This window comes from Carassius auratus, chromosome 2, assembly GCF_003368295.1.
Source record: "Carassius auratus strain Wakin chromosome 2, ASM336829v1, whole genome shotgun sequence".
In the NCBI taxonomy this organism is placed as follows: domain Eukaryota; kingdom Metazoa; phylum Chordata; class Actinopteri; order Cypriniformes; family Cyprinidae; genus Carassius; species Carassius auratus.
Genome location: NC_039244.1, coordinates 18,783,340 through 18,801,130, shown reverse-complemented (window position 1 = coordinate 18,801,130; position 17,791 = coordinate 18,783,340).

Genomic DNA, 17,791 nt, shown 5'->3' with positions numbered 1-17,791 from the left:
GCATGTCCCAGGAAGACACGACAGCATATTATTATATGATTAAATATCTACAGGGTGTTTGATTAAATATCTACAGTGACAGTGTTCAGTAACAAATAGCCTAATTTCAAGAATAACAAAATCAGTATTACAGCGATAAGTTAGACACCTGAAGCAGCTGCTGTGAATTTTTCTTGCTGTTTGGCCAGTTTACATGTCAAATCAGAAGTACAAGCCTCAATTGGGGGTCTCGTAGGCAGTGAATGACAGTGGAAGTAGATGTTGGATGCATGGAGAGCAAATCTGCAGTACTAATCGAAATCATTTTAATGCGCATGAAAACTCAATGATGATTCGTAGAGGGCGTAGTAAAAACATTTAGGGCTTTACAAATAAAGATTTTAAAATGCAGGATAAGTGTATGTTCAGCTTACTGTCAGCCTCTTACATGTATGCTTCTCAAAAACAACTAGCGGATATGTATATAAACAGCTTTTTAATTAACAGCGTAGAATAATCATGGCTGATAGTAATATATGCAAACATAAAAAAAGAAAATAAAAAAAAATCCTGGCAAGCGGTTACTTAATGCGCAACTGGTTAATGAAAACAAGGAAATAATCCAAGAAGAATTAGGAGTTGGGGTAACCTCGAAATCCAAAGGCGATATCTTAAGTCCTAAATTTAGGATTGACACACCCATTATTTTAAGAGCTACTTTTAGGCTTTAGATGTTTTGTGAATACAGGCCCTGGCCTGAACACATCGACATGCCAAGATTCAGTTATAGTCATAGCGCCACCTACTTTCAATAGGAAGTGGCATGTTTAACACTGTGATGCACTATTTGCAACACAGTATAACATGCCATTGGGTGCTAAACATGTTAGAAACATGATCAGACATGCTAGCAACACTTAAGCATGCTATTAACGCCATCAAACAGAAAGTTGTTGTAACTAATGCATACAATGTCCAATCTGCATCTAAGAGTCCTGCCCTGAAGACATCTATATGCTCATATTCGTTTATAGTTATAGTGCCGCCTTCTGGCAACAGGAAGTGACGTTTAACACTGTGATGCACAATTAGCAATACAGTAAAATACGCTGTTGTGTGCTAAATATTGCTAGAAATATGCTCAAACATGCTAGTAACAGTTACTAGGTGCTAAAGCATGCTATTAATGCCATGAAACAGGAAGCTGTTGTATCTCATGCATTCAGCTGCAGTGGCCTAATGGTTAGCGAGTTGGACTAGCTAGCCAAAGGTCACTGGTTTGAGTCTCGGTGCTGGCAGGACTTATAGGTGGGGGGTGTGAATGAACAGCGCTCTCTTCCACCCTCAGTACTCATGGCTGAAGTGCCCTTGAGCAAGGCACTGAACCCCCAGTTGCTCTAGTTGCTGCATACATATCTGCCCACTGCACCAGGTGCAGTGCTGTGTGTGTGCACACTTGGTTGGGTTAAATGCAGAGCACCAATTCCAATTATGGGTTACCATATACTTGGCAAATGTCAAGACTTTAAATGCCCAATCTACTGCACATGTTCTATAACGTGGCCTGAACACATCTAAAGGCCAATATTCAGTTATAATTATAGCGCCACCTGCTGGCAAAAGGAAATGACTTGTTTCACACAAACTTAAACATGCAATGTCCGATCTGCCCCTAACGTTACATATTTGGTAAGAGTCCTGGCCTGAAAACATTTAAATGCCAATATTCAGTTATAATTTATAGTGCCACCTTCATGTTTTACACTAACTCAAACATACCATGTTCAATCTGCATCAAATTTCATGGATTTAATAAAAGATATGTACATGCCAACATTCAGACACAGTCATATACAAAAATAGAAGACTACTGAGCATTTTTAAGATATGATCATTGATCTTGAATATTTGGTAAATGAAGATTTTAAACTATCTGTATCTGTATCTTGTGTGCAGAGGTTTTATGTCGGAGAATGCAGCACTGTGGACGTCTGGTTCTGGCTCTAAGTTCTTAATGGGATCTGGAGCAAAGTTAATTGTGCAGCCCAGTGAGTATTATTTTAAATAGCTTTCATTGTTGCTTTATAACATGAAATAATGGCTTGAAACTACTTGTAAATTTTTTATTTAATTTTTTTAAGGGTAGTGAAATTAGTGATGATGACTTTCGTATCATCATCACTTGTGATAATTCAAAGCATATAACTTAAATGCTTCGTTTTGACAAAAGTAGAACAGTTGAAGTTGTTTGCCTTAAAGGAAATTTGAGATGGTGTTTAGTGTTGTGTGAATGACCAGGCAATCAATAATCTTAATCTCAGCTCTGGTGCGAAACTTACTGTATAGTGGAATCAGGTGAGATTTATCATTCTTTATTGCATTTAAGTTTTCTGTAAAGCGAGAAAGTGACATTCATCTACTACTCCAATTATAATACAGCTTCACAAACAATTTTATTTTTATTTTGAAAGTATGGAAAAGTACAAACGTCTTTCTGCTTGCATTTGATAGTATATTAGTTGCAAATACAATGTTTGACTTACAAAATGACTAACATAGCACATAATAAATGTTTCATTATTATTATTTTTTAATTAGTAAAATATTTTAAATGACAACAAGCAGTGGGAATTGCCTAGAAAATATTTTTGAGAATATAAAATTAGATCTAATACAGTATCACTCCTTAAAATTGGATACATTGGTGATCATAATGCTTTTGTTAAGCGGAGCACTGTGAGAGTGCAATGGGGTGAACCAGGTCGTATGTGGCCATGATACCAGATTCATTGTGGAATCAAGTAAGTAGAAAATAAGTCTCTAAATTCAGAAGATTACACATGAAACTGATTGAAGGTCCAATGACATTAAAAGATTCCACTTCATACAGTAGCTGCATTAGCTTAAAGTGTTTAGTATTCAGTTTACTGTATTGAGTATTTCTGTATGATGGGTTTGAGGCAGTTACAGGAAGTTTCTGTTATGGTGTATAACTTTGTGTGACTAGAGGGAATGAAAAGCTTATTTTTGCATATAACATGAAACTAATTGTGGAAGTAAGTTTCTGCTCTCTCTAATCTTAAAATCACTAAAAATGTTTATCTTAGACTTTTAAGTATATACTACAACATATATATTGTGTGCATTTTAAATCTACTTATTTTTGTCACAGTTATTCAAAGCATATTTACATATTGCATAATTAAACATTGAATGTTTGTGATTATGTTAATACATTTGTCCTACAAGCACAGAATCCCTAATGGCATTGCCTGGCTATTTTCAGAGGTAGAATTAAAACAGTCTAAATGTTACATACAACATGGCACATTTTTTTGAACAAACAAATCTAACCAAATATTTTAAAGTAAATAAATATGCCTAGTGAGATCTCCTCTGGTAGCATGTAGTTTTAGAGATTGTCTCTGATGAATAGGTTAATGTATGGATGTATAGCCATGTGTGAATACTGGCAGCCTTGGAAAGATGATCTTTGGTAAAGGAACCAAACTTTTCATCCATTCAAGTAAGTTTGAAACATCTTCAGAGTTGTGCATATATATACATATATTATTTTATTTATTTTTTTACATTAAAACTTGAGAAGGTTCTGTGACTTTGGTGGTAGTATTGCTTTAAGAAATTAAGAAATGTTGAAACTATATGAAAGTGGTTCAAAAACTAAAAGGTTGCTGAAAAAAAGTCCTGGAGAAATTATGAGTTGCTCTCTGTTCATGAAACAAATGCAACAAAAAGCATTTGCATCTTATATATGAAATTTGAATTATTTTAAACATGCCCAATTATTAAATACATTTTTGATTTTAAAGTCTTACATTTTAGATTCTAAATCTATGCTTTTAAAAATAATTATAAAAGGATTATATTATTATTGTATCGTACTACAAAGATGCATAGTGATATTCTTCATTTGAAATCCTAAAAAATAAAGGTGGATGCATTTCTGCACTGGTTTAGCTTCATACATTAATCGTAAAAAAGAAATGGTTATTGTAGTGGGGTAGTCAACTGTGTGAATGTTGGTGGTGGAAATAAGCTGATATTTGGTCAAGGGACCAAACTTTTCGTTGAATCAAGTAAGTAAAAGATTATGTATGTTACAGAAAACAGATGAAAAACTTAGAAAACTGAATTAAAAGTAAATGAGTTAACTATATAGATTTGCTAAAATGTTTTGTTTTTACCAAGGTTATTATCATCCGTGTACACTTGCAATATCTTTGAATCAATTAAGCACTGAATATACCTGTAAAAATATCCATTGAGGAAATAATAATGAGGTTTGTAAATGGACATGGAACTGTTTACAGTAACATTTGGGAAGTGGCACAAAGCTTGTTCTGGAAAAAAAGTAGGTGTATTTCTTTCCCATCTGGTCAGATTTGATGGTCATTGTTTTGGTTATTGGACTGAAAATGTGATAGTTAAAAGAACATCAACACAGTATTACACAACACTTTAATGTAAAAAAAAAAAAAAATACAATTTCCTACATCAGTTTTAAAAATTCTAAATCTTTCTAATATCTAAATATTTCTGATATGACAAGTAGTGCATTGAGTATTTGATGCAGGTTGTAGTACTGTGAGGATGCAAATACCGACAAGTTGTTTTTTGGACGTGGAACACGGCTCATTGTTGAATCAGGTATTTGTATTTGAGTATTTTAGTAATTAACTTGTATGTGCATGTTGTGTCACTGAATTAAGTGATGTTGTACAGGCAAGCTCACACCATAAGAGTATTTATCTCATTAGATCTTTGGCATGTAAATCTCATTTGATTTATAGTACAGTATGGTCATCCAATGCATCTTTGATGTGAATGGATAGAAACTCTTAAAAAAAGTTATTTGTTCATATTGTAGTTCATTGGTTTATTATAAAAGGTCTCCAAATAATTGTAGTGATAATAATTGAGTGAAGATTGCATGACATCATCATGTACATACAATATATATATTTTATCTTCTTATTTTGCTTTCTAAAGTTGCATAAGTTTAGTGACTGAGAACTAATCTGCTGGTAAAGGGTAATGAATATTAATGTTTATACCATGAAAGTGGCCTTGTATTTGTTAGCACACAAAACACTGTGTGTCTAGTAGTGGAGCCACAAGGAAGATTCTTTTTGGAAAAGGAACAAAACTCACAATAAATTCAGGTATGAAACAAACATACCCAGTCTCATGACACCTTTAGACAATATTGCAATGTAAAAAATAACTGATTGCTTAAAATCATAAAAATATGTGTTTTTTTTAAACATCTAGAATATATAATGATAAATAAATTATTGCCTCAGGTAAGTAGTTTTCAAAGTCTTCACATTGTGTGCCTAGAAGAAACAAACCTATTTTGTTTGTGAAAAAGGGGGGAAAAATTTACAGCAAAATTTCTGTTGAAATCCACCTTTCCATTCATTTATTCATTTTTACTAATGTAGAAGTTAGACCATCTGAACAGGTGAAGAATAACATCTTGGCCATTGCTAAAATGGTTTAACTGCTTTTAATATGCATAACAAATGCCCATACAAGAACTATGCATATGCAGAAAATGACATATTTAAAAGGAATGATTATACTTTCTTTACATTTTTAAAAATAAAACACTTCTAAATGTGAACAGCAGTTCTCTGCAAATAGAGATATGCATGGGGTATTTGGTATAGATCGTAGCTCTGTGTGAATACAGGAAATTATAAGATTATTTTGGCAGTGGAACAAAACTCATTGTTAAACCAGGCAAGTATTTATTTTTGAAAGTTACACTTTTAAAAAGCTTTGCCTTATACACCAGGTCTGTTGTTTAAATTGGTTTAGTCATGTGCTAAGAGAAGGTTAGTATGAGTATTCCTATTTAAGTTGACCAGTTTGCTTTCCATGGATTTATGACATTCCTAATAAATATAAATAGATTAGATAGATATGAGTAGATATAGTTAGATTATTAGATAGAATTAGAACATTTATGTACTGTTGGGTGTATTTCACAGAGTATTGATGAGGGTTATATTTGAGAGGAGTTATTGCTAAAGAAAAAATTGGTGTGTGTCTAGTGGAGACTTCAAAGTCTATTTTGGCTCTGGAACTAAACTGACAATTGGAACCAGTAAGTGCTTTGTATAGATTTGCATTAATGCATAACATATTAGTGTTATTATTTTAAATATAATGTCTTGCTGTACATGTTTCTGATCATGTCAGTATGCTCAGTGTTAAGCTATATATATATATATAAGTGAAAATTATTGCAATTTTATTTATTTGCTTTTTCCATGTTTACCAAAACATATAGACTTCCCTATAGATTAGAATGTCTAAAGTTATAGGGTTTTTGATTTGTAGTCTGATACTGTGTGAATGCTGGAGTGGCAGGAAAGGTGTTCTTTGGAACAGGCACAAAACTGATGATCCAAAGCAGTAAGTTCATAAGGATCAGTGATGTTTACTTTTTATAATTTCATTTAGTATTTTCTAGATTAAGAATTGGGCTTGTTTTAATTAAAATGGAGGTAGATAAGAGAACCAAGTGCTTGTGATGGGTTGTTATTGTATGACTACAAGTGGACTGAAGGTTATTTTTGGGAGAGGCACTAAACTAACAGTCAATGGCAGTACGTTTATTATTCTCGGCCCTGTTTACTTCAAAGAAATAATTCAATAAGGTTTATTCTATTGATGTAGTCCTCAGGAGAGAGTGACATGTTAGGACATTTGTTTTATTATCTTGATTATTCAACATTTACGTTGTATGTATGTTTATAGACCATTCTCTGTTTGGTTTCCCTCAAACATTCAGCATGTTTTTGTGTAGCTATATAACTGTGTGTGACTTATTCTGGAACGCAGAAATTATTATTTGGAACAGGGACAAAGCTCAATGTAAATGCAGGTAAATTATTTCTTTTTACACATTAGATTTAGATCAGATCTCTTACTCAAACTAACATGCAAACAGCAATCATGTTTCCAATTGTGTTATTACGTATAGTGCAGGGAAACTTTATTTGGAGGTTAAATTTAGGTAAAGCCTGTGAAAAAACTGTAAATTTAGTAACGTAAAAATGTATGTAAAAATACATTTATAAACTGCGTGTTTAAATTAGTTATATCTGTTGTGTTTATACTATTGACTGTTACAGTCAAATACTCAGCCAGTGAGCTGTAATCAGTTATAGTTATGATACTTCACATAGTGTGACTGATGGATATGGAAAAGTGATATTTGGTTCTGGCACAAAATTACAAGTTAGTACAAGTGAGTATGCAGAATCAAACACAGTTTACCTTTTTTTTTTTTCTGTTACCAACTTTCCCAAATTGACTGTAAAATGGACAGTTTGATTGTGGAAAAGAATGACAGGTCATAAAACTGGAGCAATAACTGACTTTATATGTTTTAATATGTGAAATCAGCTTAATCAAATAGCAGACTGTTGTGTTGGAAGGTTTTGGTTGAGTGGTGTCATGTTGTGTGACTACTGGAGGAGGATATAAGATCATCTTTGGGTCAGGCACAAAGTTAATAATTGACACAAGTAAGTTTATTCATTTCAACAGTGCATTAAAACTGCACGTACTTACATTCTTTTTCATATTTTATCATATTTGCTTACAGAGCTATTGTTTGTTTGTACATTACCAATGTCTTTACCTAGACACTGAACACTTTAAAATTTAATGTAATCTGTTTTAATAATCAGGTTGGTAATGCAGGGGAAGGATGCTAAACACTTTAGTGCATTTTGTGATAAATGAAGTTGATCCATAAAATAGTGTTGCAATGAATCCAGTGATGTTTTAATGGAAATGTCGTATAAATTTTGGTTTATCGTAGTCCATATCCCTATAACCTCACACTGTTATTAGTAACACGGGGAACATATTTGAAATCTTAGTCACTAGTTTTGATTCACTTCTTCATGCTACATAAATCATTGATTTAAAAGTTGAAAGTTATTGTGATGGTAAACTGCATTGTGTGACTTCATCTGGCCTCTATCAGATCTATTTTGGCTCTGGAACCAAACTGATAATTGAAACACGTAAGTGTCTATAGAAAATTGAAAAACATCATTTGGGATCCAGATCATGATATTAATGAGAAATTAATCTGATTTAGACATACTCATAGACTCAGTGCTACAGCACTAGTGTTTATTTTATTTAGATATAAAAAATTTTAAGCACCTTTATTAAAATGCTTTTAATTAGAAATAATTAATTTTCACTTCACCATTAATAGGTTATGACAGGTTTATGTTCAGTGATCTGTTATTGTGTGACTTCTGGAGCTGGAGGCTACAAGATATTTTTTGGGGCAGGCACAAAGTTAATAGTTGAAAACAGTAAGTTTGTTTATATTGGAATATAATTGCTGTTCAAAGTGTGCTAAATTCTTCATTTTATTTTTATTTATTTATTTTGTGTGAAATCAAGAAATCAATAATTCAATATATCCATGACTTCTAATTTAATATTGCAGTTCAGTGTCAAATGTCTAATTTAATATCGCTGACAAACTAGAGATGGAATCTGACACTATTACTTGGTAATACACCTTGTCTACAGGATGAATGCTATTGGAAAATGTGAAGCTTGCTTGGTAACACTTGAGGTTAAATTAGTTCAAATATATTAGTAGAAGTTAGCATAAACCTAGATTAATAAATGCTGTAAAAGCAATTTTTTCCTCTATTAAATGTTAGCTATTGCATAAATTAATGTTAGCAGATTGAACCTTAACATAAAGTGTTACAGCTTTCTTTTATAGTTCATGTAGTAGCATTGACAAGGTTTCTGTAGAGGCAAAATATTGTGTGTGACACAAACTGGAGGCTTGAAAATCATTTTTGGCTCTGGAACCATACTGACAGTCGAAAACAGTAAGTGTTTTGCCAATTTAGAAATTGCTGAAGATTAAGCGATTTTTTTAGGAAGTTAATAGTATGTAAGCATAAAAGGAGCAATTCGTCTGACACAACATTGGCAATGTATGCAAAAAATTAAGTAATTAAGTAATTTTATGATCAGTTTATAATTGAGGTTTAAATATAATTGTGTATATAGAGTTTTGACAAAACACACTATTATAATTGTGTGTTTTTCAACAAAACCTATAGGTCTGTGTTGTATCTGACAAGAGATTTTGATATGTGGTGTGACACTGTGTGTATACTGGAGGTGCAGGAAAAGTTATTTTCGGGAGAGGCACACAATTAACAGTTGATTCAAGTAAGTTCATTATGTTTGGCACTACTTACATCGCTGTGAACACTTTATCTAGTACCTCTTAGATCATTTGAACATTAAAACTGAGGCATTTGTGTTAAGGAGTAGTTTTTCTTTCATCAATCCCAATCATGCCCTTTGCCATATAAAAAGATCAACACAAGGACACTTTTCTGCTTGATCACATGCAAGTGTAATTTGTCTTATTAGCACAAAGCTGCTCAATGACACAAGTAGGTTAATTATAATTATCTTCAAACAGCGTACAGCTAATTCCTGGTGTTAACACTGTCGCAGTTTTGGTAAATTAAGAAAGGCCCTGTTTTTGGGAAATGTAATTATTAACTAGTTTAAACTTTTGAGTATTTTATAGGTAAACTAAAAGCAGTCAGCATGTTTTGTGTGGCAATTTAACAGTGTGTGACTGGTACTGGGTTGCAGAAAATAATATTTGGGAAAGGCACAAAAGTCACTGTAAATGCAGGTAAAATTGATTTAATTTTGCACTAATGTTCAGGAATGCATATCAATATGCATATTTAATAAATTTAAAATGAATCATATTTAAATACAGTCCTCAAGAAAAATTAAAAGTGTTATTTACTAGTGTGCTGTTCACTAATGTCAGTTCATTAATGTGATTTAAAATGTATATTTTATATACCCTATCAATTACAAATGGTCATATTAATCAGATTCATTGAGGAGAATTAAGATTCAGGTCAGGTAGTTTTTGTTTAGTGGTCTTATAATGTGTGACTTCTGGTAGTGGACTAAACAAGCTTATCTTTGGTAAAGGCACGCAATTGATAGTTGAAACAAGTAAGTTTGATTATCAGTTCTATTCAATGTGTTCTGATTTCTTTTTTGTCACTAAATAATCTTGTTCCCTTGATCCAGAATGAATGTTTCTTAAAACATAAAAGTAATACGGCTGTAAATCTGTAATTACAACATGCATCATTTCCAGCATGTTTTTGTGTAGCTGTATAACAATATGTGACAGGACTACAGAAAGTAATATTTGGGAAAGGCACAAAGCTCACAGTGAATGCAGGTAAACAATATGTTTCCCATTCTTATAACATTCTTAAGAGAAAATGGGCATACCACTAAACTTGCAGATCCTAACAAAGAATTTAGATATTTTAGACATATTCTCTCAATTTCAAGTCAAAATCATTAGTATAGACTTTCCTACATATCAGGTATCCAGATCATGATATATTATATATATTTGGTTTTTACATGTCTATGAAGTATATTTTAAAATGTAGTTCTTAAGAGAAACTAACTCGTATATGAAGTATGCCAGATTAGTGCATGTACTTGGACAGCGTTTCAATACTGGATAGCTTAATAATATTGAAAAAAATACTTTCTTGTGACATGAAAGCTGATCATTGTTAACTGTTAATTTATGAAAGGCTGATTGAGCCACTCAGACCAGATAGTATTTGTCTGGTAGTCTTACATTGTGTGACTTCTGGAGGTGGCAGATACAAGATTATCTTTGGGAAAGGCACACAACTGATAGTTGAAACAAGTAAGTTCATGTGGTATTGTGTGTGAATTCGTTGTATTTAATATTGTTCCTTTTTAATTGTTATCAATTTGAAGCAAACATTTTACACCATTAAGGGATAGTATGGCAATGAACTTGATATGAAAAAATAAATCACGCAAAGGAAGCCGTTAATTTGACAGGATATAATAAAAAGCCATGGGATGCTTGTAAGGATGTTATCTTTACAGTTTTTAATGAAAAAAAAAAACCGACAGTTTTTTTACAGTAGCATAAAGTTATTGCTTTGGTAAACTGCATTGTGTGACTTCATCTGGTGTCGGCCAAATCTATTTTGGCTCTGGTACTACACTGAATGTTCAAACAAGTAAGTGTTTTAGAGGCTAATAAAGATATAAACTATTTTTTACGTAACACCAATATATAATAAGATTAAATAATACATTACAAATAAGTTAATCATGTGTAGTCCACAAGATAAACTAATGCATAATTAATACATCCACATATAACATATAATTAATACATCCACATATATCCTAAAGACAAAATGGTTATTTAGTAATGCACTTTTATACCAAGTATCATTGCTACTATGCTTTGACTTGCTTATTTATTATCTTTTATCAAAGACTGCCTAAGTAATTAAGTTTTTGCTTAGTTGTCTAATGTTGTGTGTCTTCTGGAAGTGGAGTTTATAAGCTTTTCTTTGGGACAGGCACAAAGTTGATAGTTGAAACAAGTAAGTTTTTTATTTATGTTAGTAAAAAGGTATTTACTAGTGTGCTATTAGCTAATGGTAATACATTAACAGCTCAATTTACTATTTAAAATGTATATTAAATATACCCTTTCAATCAAAATTGCTCATATTAATCAGATTCATTGAGGAGAATTAAGATTTAGGTCAGGTAGTTTTCACTTTGTAGACACTCAGACCGAATAGTTTTTGTTCGTTGTTCTACCATTGTGTGACTTATGGAGGTGGAGGGAACAAAATTATCTTTGGGAAAGGCACAAAAATGATAGCTGAAACAAGTAAGTTTATGATTATCAGTATTATGTGTCATGAATTCATCGTATTTGAAATTGATATATGCTTGTAAGTATGTAATCTTTAGGTCATATACTGTATCATGAATGTTTAAAGAGTGCTAGAGCGTTAAAAGAGAATTCATTTTGACTTCAGACCCAAAGGAGTTGTTGGATCTGTAAAATATTTTTTACACATTTGATCTAAAACCAGCATTATAATAAGTTTTACATTCTGATTGTGTCTTTGTTGGTCAATCATCTATTTTATTATCAGAAGCAGTTGAAAATTTCAGCAAAAGATCCCTTTATCTGGAAACAGTAGTACATATACAGTCCAACAGCTGAGTTTGAAGCATCTTGGGTATCCCTAGTTTTTGGTGTTTGGTTATGTAATGTGTGATTGGAGATGGATTCAATAAGCTTATATTTGGGACAGGCACAAATTTGATTATCGAAACAAGTAAGATATTTATTACTTACTGTACACCAGAAGTTGTTTGATATGTTTGGAAAAATTTTTTTCGTAGGATAACACTTTAAACACTTAATAGGACAGAATCTGTTAACATGACAGCATAACACTGCTTTAAAGCATAAACTAATAATTACTAAAGCGCTATATTTTTTGTATTAAATTCTATATTGAATGTGTGTTTCCCTTAAGCAGTCAGCATGTATTTGTGTAGCTAAATAACTGTGTGTGACTGACACTGGAGTAAGGAAAGTGATATTTGGGAAAGGCACAAAACTCTTTGTAAATTCAGGTAAAACTCCTCTCTCTTTTTACAAGAGCTAGTTTTTGGCTCTGGCACCCAATTACATGTTAATAGAAGTGAGTATACACGTTTTGTTATTAGGGGCCAAGCACCGAAGGTGCGTAGGACCCTCTTGTTTTTGTTGGCGTTCTTATTAGGGGCCAAGCACCGAAGGTGCGTAGGACCCTCTTGTTTTTGTTGGCGTTCTTATTATTATTATTAGGGGCCAAGCACCGAAGGTGCGTAGGCACCTATTGTAATCGTTGGCGTTATTATTATTCTGCTTCTTCTTCTTCTTCTTCTTCTTCCGCCGCAAGTCTATGGCAGCCCATAGAACCGATTGCGGGAAAGTTGTATAATTTGGCACACTGATAGAGGACAGTCCCAACATTAACTATAGCAAATTTGAAGTCTCTATCTCCTACTCTCTAGCGCCACCACTTGTCCAAACTTTCAATGTTTGTATGCTAATAACTTTTGAACCGTAAGCCAGAAAATGGAAATTCTTTTTTCCTCTGAATCCTTGGCTCATGCCAAGTCGAATGAACCCCAAAATTCAAAAATCGCAAGGTTTAGTTTTTTCGCTATTTTCAATTAATCGAAAAACCTACTTTTTCGAACTCGTCTCAGATGGTTAGTCCGATTGCCACGAAAATTGGATCAGATCATCTTCAGACCATGCTGGCAAAAAGTTATGGAATTCAAGTTGATTCGTCCAACTGTTGTCGAATGACACGTAAACAAATTTGACGAAAAGCACGCAAAAATGCACGTGAGGCTATATCCCGGCAACGGTTTGTCATATTGAGACCAAACTTGGTGTGTGTTATAACAAGCATGAACTGAGACTACTTGCAGTGTTTCGACACAGCGCCACCTAGTGGTCAGGAGATATGAAAAATGCATATTTTGGCTTATACCTTCTGAATGGTTTGGCCAAAAATCACACAACTGGTCTCTTTAGATTCAGTGAGTCATGTCGAGTCAAATGATATCCAATTTTCCCGTGTCGGCCATTTTAGGCGTCAGCCATTTTGAATTATGAATTAAAATGCTGTATTTTTTGAACGCAGCATCGTATCGTTTCGCAAATAATTACAAAAATATTCGGCTCCATGCCCTGAAGGTACTCAAAAAGTTTGGTGGCAGCGCCACCTTGTGGCCAATAGTTATAATGAAATATCACATAAATGCTAATAACTTTTGAATAAATTAGTCTATTAAAATGAAAATGGTCTCGCTATATTCTGTGGTTCATGCCGAGAGTATTGATACCAATAATGTGAAAATTGGCCTTACTTCCTGTCCGCCATTTTGCTTAATGTTGAAAACCTACTTTTTCGAACTCCTCCTAGACCGTTAGTCCAATTTTCACCAAATTTGACGTGAATCATCTTCAGACCATGCTGGCAAAAAGTTATGGATTTCGTGTCGATATGCGTAACGGTTCTCATTTAGCACATCAACGAATTTGCTGGAAGGGTGCCAAAATGCATTTGAGGCTGTATCTCTGCAACACTTTGACATATTTGGACCAAACTTTGTTTGTGTCATCGCCACCTCACACTGACCATGCCACATAAATTTGGTCACAGCGCCACCTATTGGTCAAGAGCAATAAACCATTCATTAACCATGAGTAATTACACTTTTTAAAATGCTAATAACTTTTTAATGCATTAGCCTATTTGAAGGAAACTGGGCTCAAAATATTCCCTGGCTTATGCCGATAACATAGATACCAAATATACTACGGTAAGCTGAACTTCCGGTCCGCCATTTTGATTTATGTTGAAAACATACTTTTTCGAACTCCTGATCAACCGTATGTCCGATTTTCACCAAATTCGAATCAAATGATCTTCAGGCTATACTGATTCAAAGTTATGGATTTTGAGTCGATAGACAAAACCGTTTTCGCATACCACATCGACGAATTTGAGGCACAATGAGAAAATGACACTTGAGGCTGTATCCCTGGAATGCTTTGGCATATTGACACCAAACTTTGTGTGTGTCATTGAAAAGACACACAGAGTACACCAAATTGATTTTATAACAGTGTCACCTATTGGTCAAGCTTGATAAACCAAGTAATCATGCTACTAGAGGTGGTATTGGTGTTTTTTTTTTTTTTTTGCCATTTCAAATACAATAATTCCAAAATTGCTGTTATTGCTCATTAATGTATTTGGTGTGATGCTTTATGCGATGCTTAGCTACTACATTTGCCGTTGGAGTGCTTGGCCCCGTAATTGCTGCTTGCAGCTATATTTATTATTATTATTCTTCCGACTGGGCGTCTATGGCAGCCCATAGAACCGAATGCGGGAAAGTTGTAATGGTTTGACATTCTGATAGAGGACAGTGCCAACATTAAGTACACCAATTTTGGTGTGTCTAAGTCAATCCCTCTAGCGCCACCAACTGTCCAAAATTTCACTTTAATTTTGTTAATAACTTTTTAACCCTAAGGCCAATCAACGAAATTCTTTTTTCCTCTGATTTCTGAGCTCATGCCGATTCGATTGCACCCTACGAAGTCATTTCCGTCATAGAAATATGACCGCCATTTTGAATTTCTTTAAAAACCTACTTTTTCGAACTCGTCCTAGACGGTTTGTCCGATTCACACGAAAATTAAACCATATCATCCTCAGGCAGTGCTGACCAAAAGTTATGCAAATCAAATTGATTCGTCAAACCGTTTTCGATAAACGCTCTAACAAATTTTATGTAGTGCTTACAAAAACAGTCGTAAGGCTGTATCTCGGCAACGACTTATCCTATTCAGACCAAACTTGGTACATGTCATAACAAGCATGACCTGAGGCAACATGCTGTGATTGGGCGCAGCGCCACCTACTGATCCGGAGATATGAAAAACTGCTATTTTTGCTTATAACTTCTGAACAGTTTGTCCAAAAATCATAACATTGGTCTTGTTAGATTCAGGGCAACATGCCGAGTCGACTGATATCCAATTTGACCATTTTGGCCATTTTGACTGTCGGCCATTTTGAATTTTGTGCTAAAATGCTGTATTTTCTGAACACATCAACGGATTGTTACGAAACATGGTATGGGTCATCAGCACAATGTCCTGAAGGAGTATGAGAAGTTTCGAAACAGCGCCACCTAGTGGTGATCTTCTATTTTTAAATGCTTATAACTTTGGGTGTGGTTGACGTATTTTCACCAGACTCATCAAATTGGACTCCTGAAACCTTACAGAGTCCTACAATACCAAACATGCTAGGTTTTGCCTTACGGTTTGTGTAGCGTTGTGATTTAGCGCTTAAAAAACATCTGGCTATATCTTTGAAACCGCTTGTCTGATCGAGACGAAACCACCGTCAGAAGTTCGGAAACATAGGTCGATAGCTATACGCCAATGCCCAAATGCCAAAATATTGATAGTAAGGGGTAGTAATATTCAATCAAAGTCAAGAGTCAGTCAATTTTTACATGCTTTTTCATATAAATGCCCATAACTCTGAAGTGAATTGAGATATTTTCACCAAAATTGACACACATATGTATGGGCTCACTCTGAGCAAACATAAAAAAAATGGTGGGACTGAGCCTCTTGGTGGCGCTATAATAGAACAAAACATGAAATTCTCATTGACTTCAATACAGTTTTGTGAAATAAAATGCTATACTAAACAAATGCATTGGTGTAATATTACGAAACTCAGAATGTGTCAACAACACCATCCCCTGAAGGTACTCAAAATATTTTGAAACAGCGCCACCTAGTGGTCAAAAGTTATAACTCAATTTACTTAAAGGCTAATAACTTTTGAATAAATCTGGGTATTGACATGATGCTGGTCTTCTTAGACTCCTTGGGTCACGCCGAGAAAATAGATATAAAGTTCTTTTTATTTGGCTGAACTTCCTGTCCGCCATTTTGATGAATGTTGAAAACCTACTTTTTCGAACTCCTCCTAGACCGTTTGTCTGATTTTCACCAAATTTGACGTGGATCATCTTCAGACCATCCTGGCAAAATGTTATAGATTTCGTATCGATATACGAAGCGGTTCTCATTTAGCGCATCAACGAAACTGCTGGAAGGGTGCCAAAATGCATTTGAGGCTGTATCTCTGCAAAGCTTTGACATATTTGCACCAAACTTTGTATGTGTCATCGTCACCTCACACTGACCTTTCCAAACTAATTTGGTAACAGCGCCACCTATTGGTTACACGTGATAAGCAAATAAATCCTATTACTAGTTTTTGTGTATATTGTTTTCAAGCCATTTTGCCTAAAATAATCTTAAAACTGTCTTAATTACTCATTCCTGCCGTTCGTCTGAAGCTTGCTTCTGTAGTGCTTGGCCCCGTTATTGCTGCTTGCAGCTATATTTATTATTATTATTATTATTATTCTTCCGACTGGGCGTCTATGGCAGCCCATAGAACCGAATGCGGGAAAGTTGTAATGGTTTGACATTCTGATAGAGGACAGTGCCAACATTAAGTACACCAATTTTGGTGTGTCTAAGTCAATCCCTCTAGCGCCACCAACTGTCCAAAATTTCACTTTAATTTTGTTAATAACTTTTTAACCCTAAGGCCAATCAACGAAATTCTTTTTTCCTCTGATTTCTGAGCTCATGCCGATTCGATTGCACCCTACGAAGTCATTTCCGTCATAGAAATATGACCGCCATTTTGAATTTCTTTAAAAACCTACTTTTTCGAACTCGTCCTAGACGGTTTGTCCGATTCACACGAAAATTAAACCATATCATCCTCAGGCAGTGCTGACCAAAAGTTATGCAAATCAAATTGATTCGTCAAACCGTTTTCGATAAACGCTCTAACAAATTTTATGTAGTGCTTACAAAAACAGTCGTAAGGCTGTATCTCGGCAACGACTTATCCTATTCAGACCAAACTTGGTACATGTCATAACAAGCATGACCTGAGGCAACATGCTGTGATTGGGCGCAGCGCCACCTACTGATCCGGAGATATGAAAAACTGCTATTTTTGCTTATAACTTCTGAACAGTTTGTCCAAAAATTATAACATTGGTCTTGTTAGATTCAGGGCAACATGCCGAGTCGACTGATATCCAATTTGACCATTTCGGCCATTTTGACTGTCGGCCATTTTGAATTTTGTGCTAAAATGCTGTATTTTCTGAACACATCAACGGATTGTTACGAAACATGGTATGGGTCATCAGCACAATGTCCTGAAGGAGTATGAGAAGTTTCGAAACA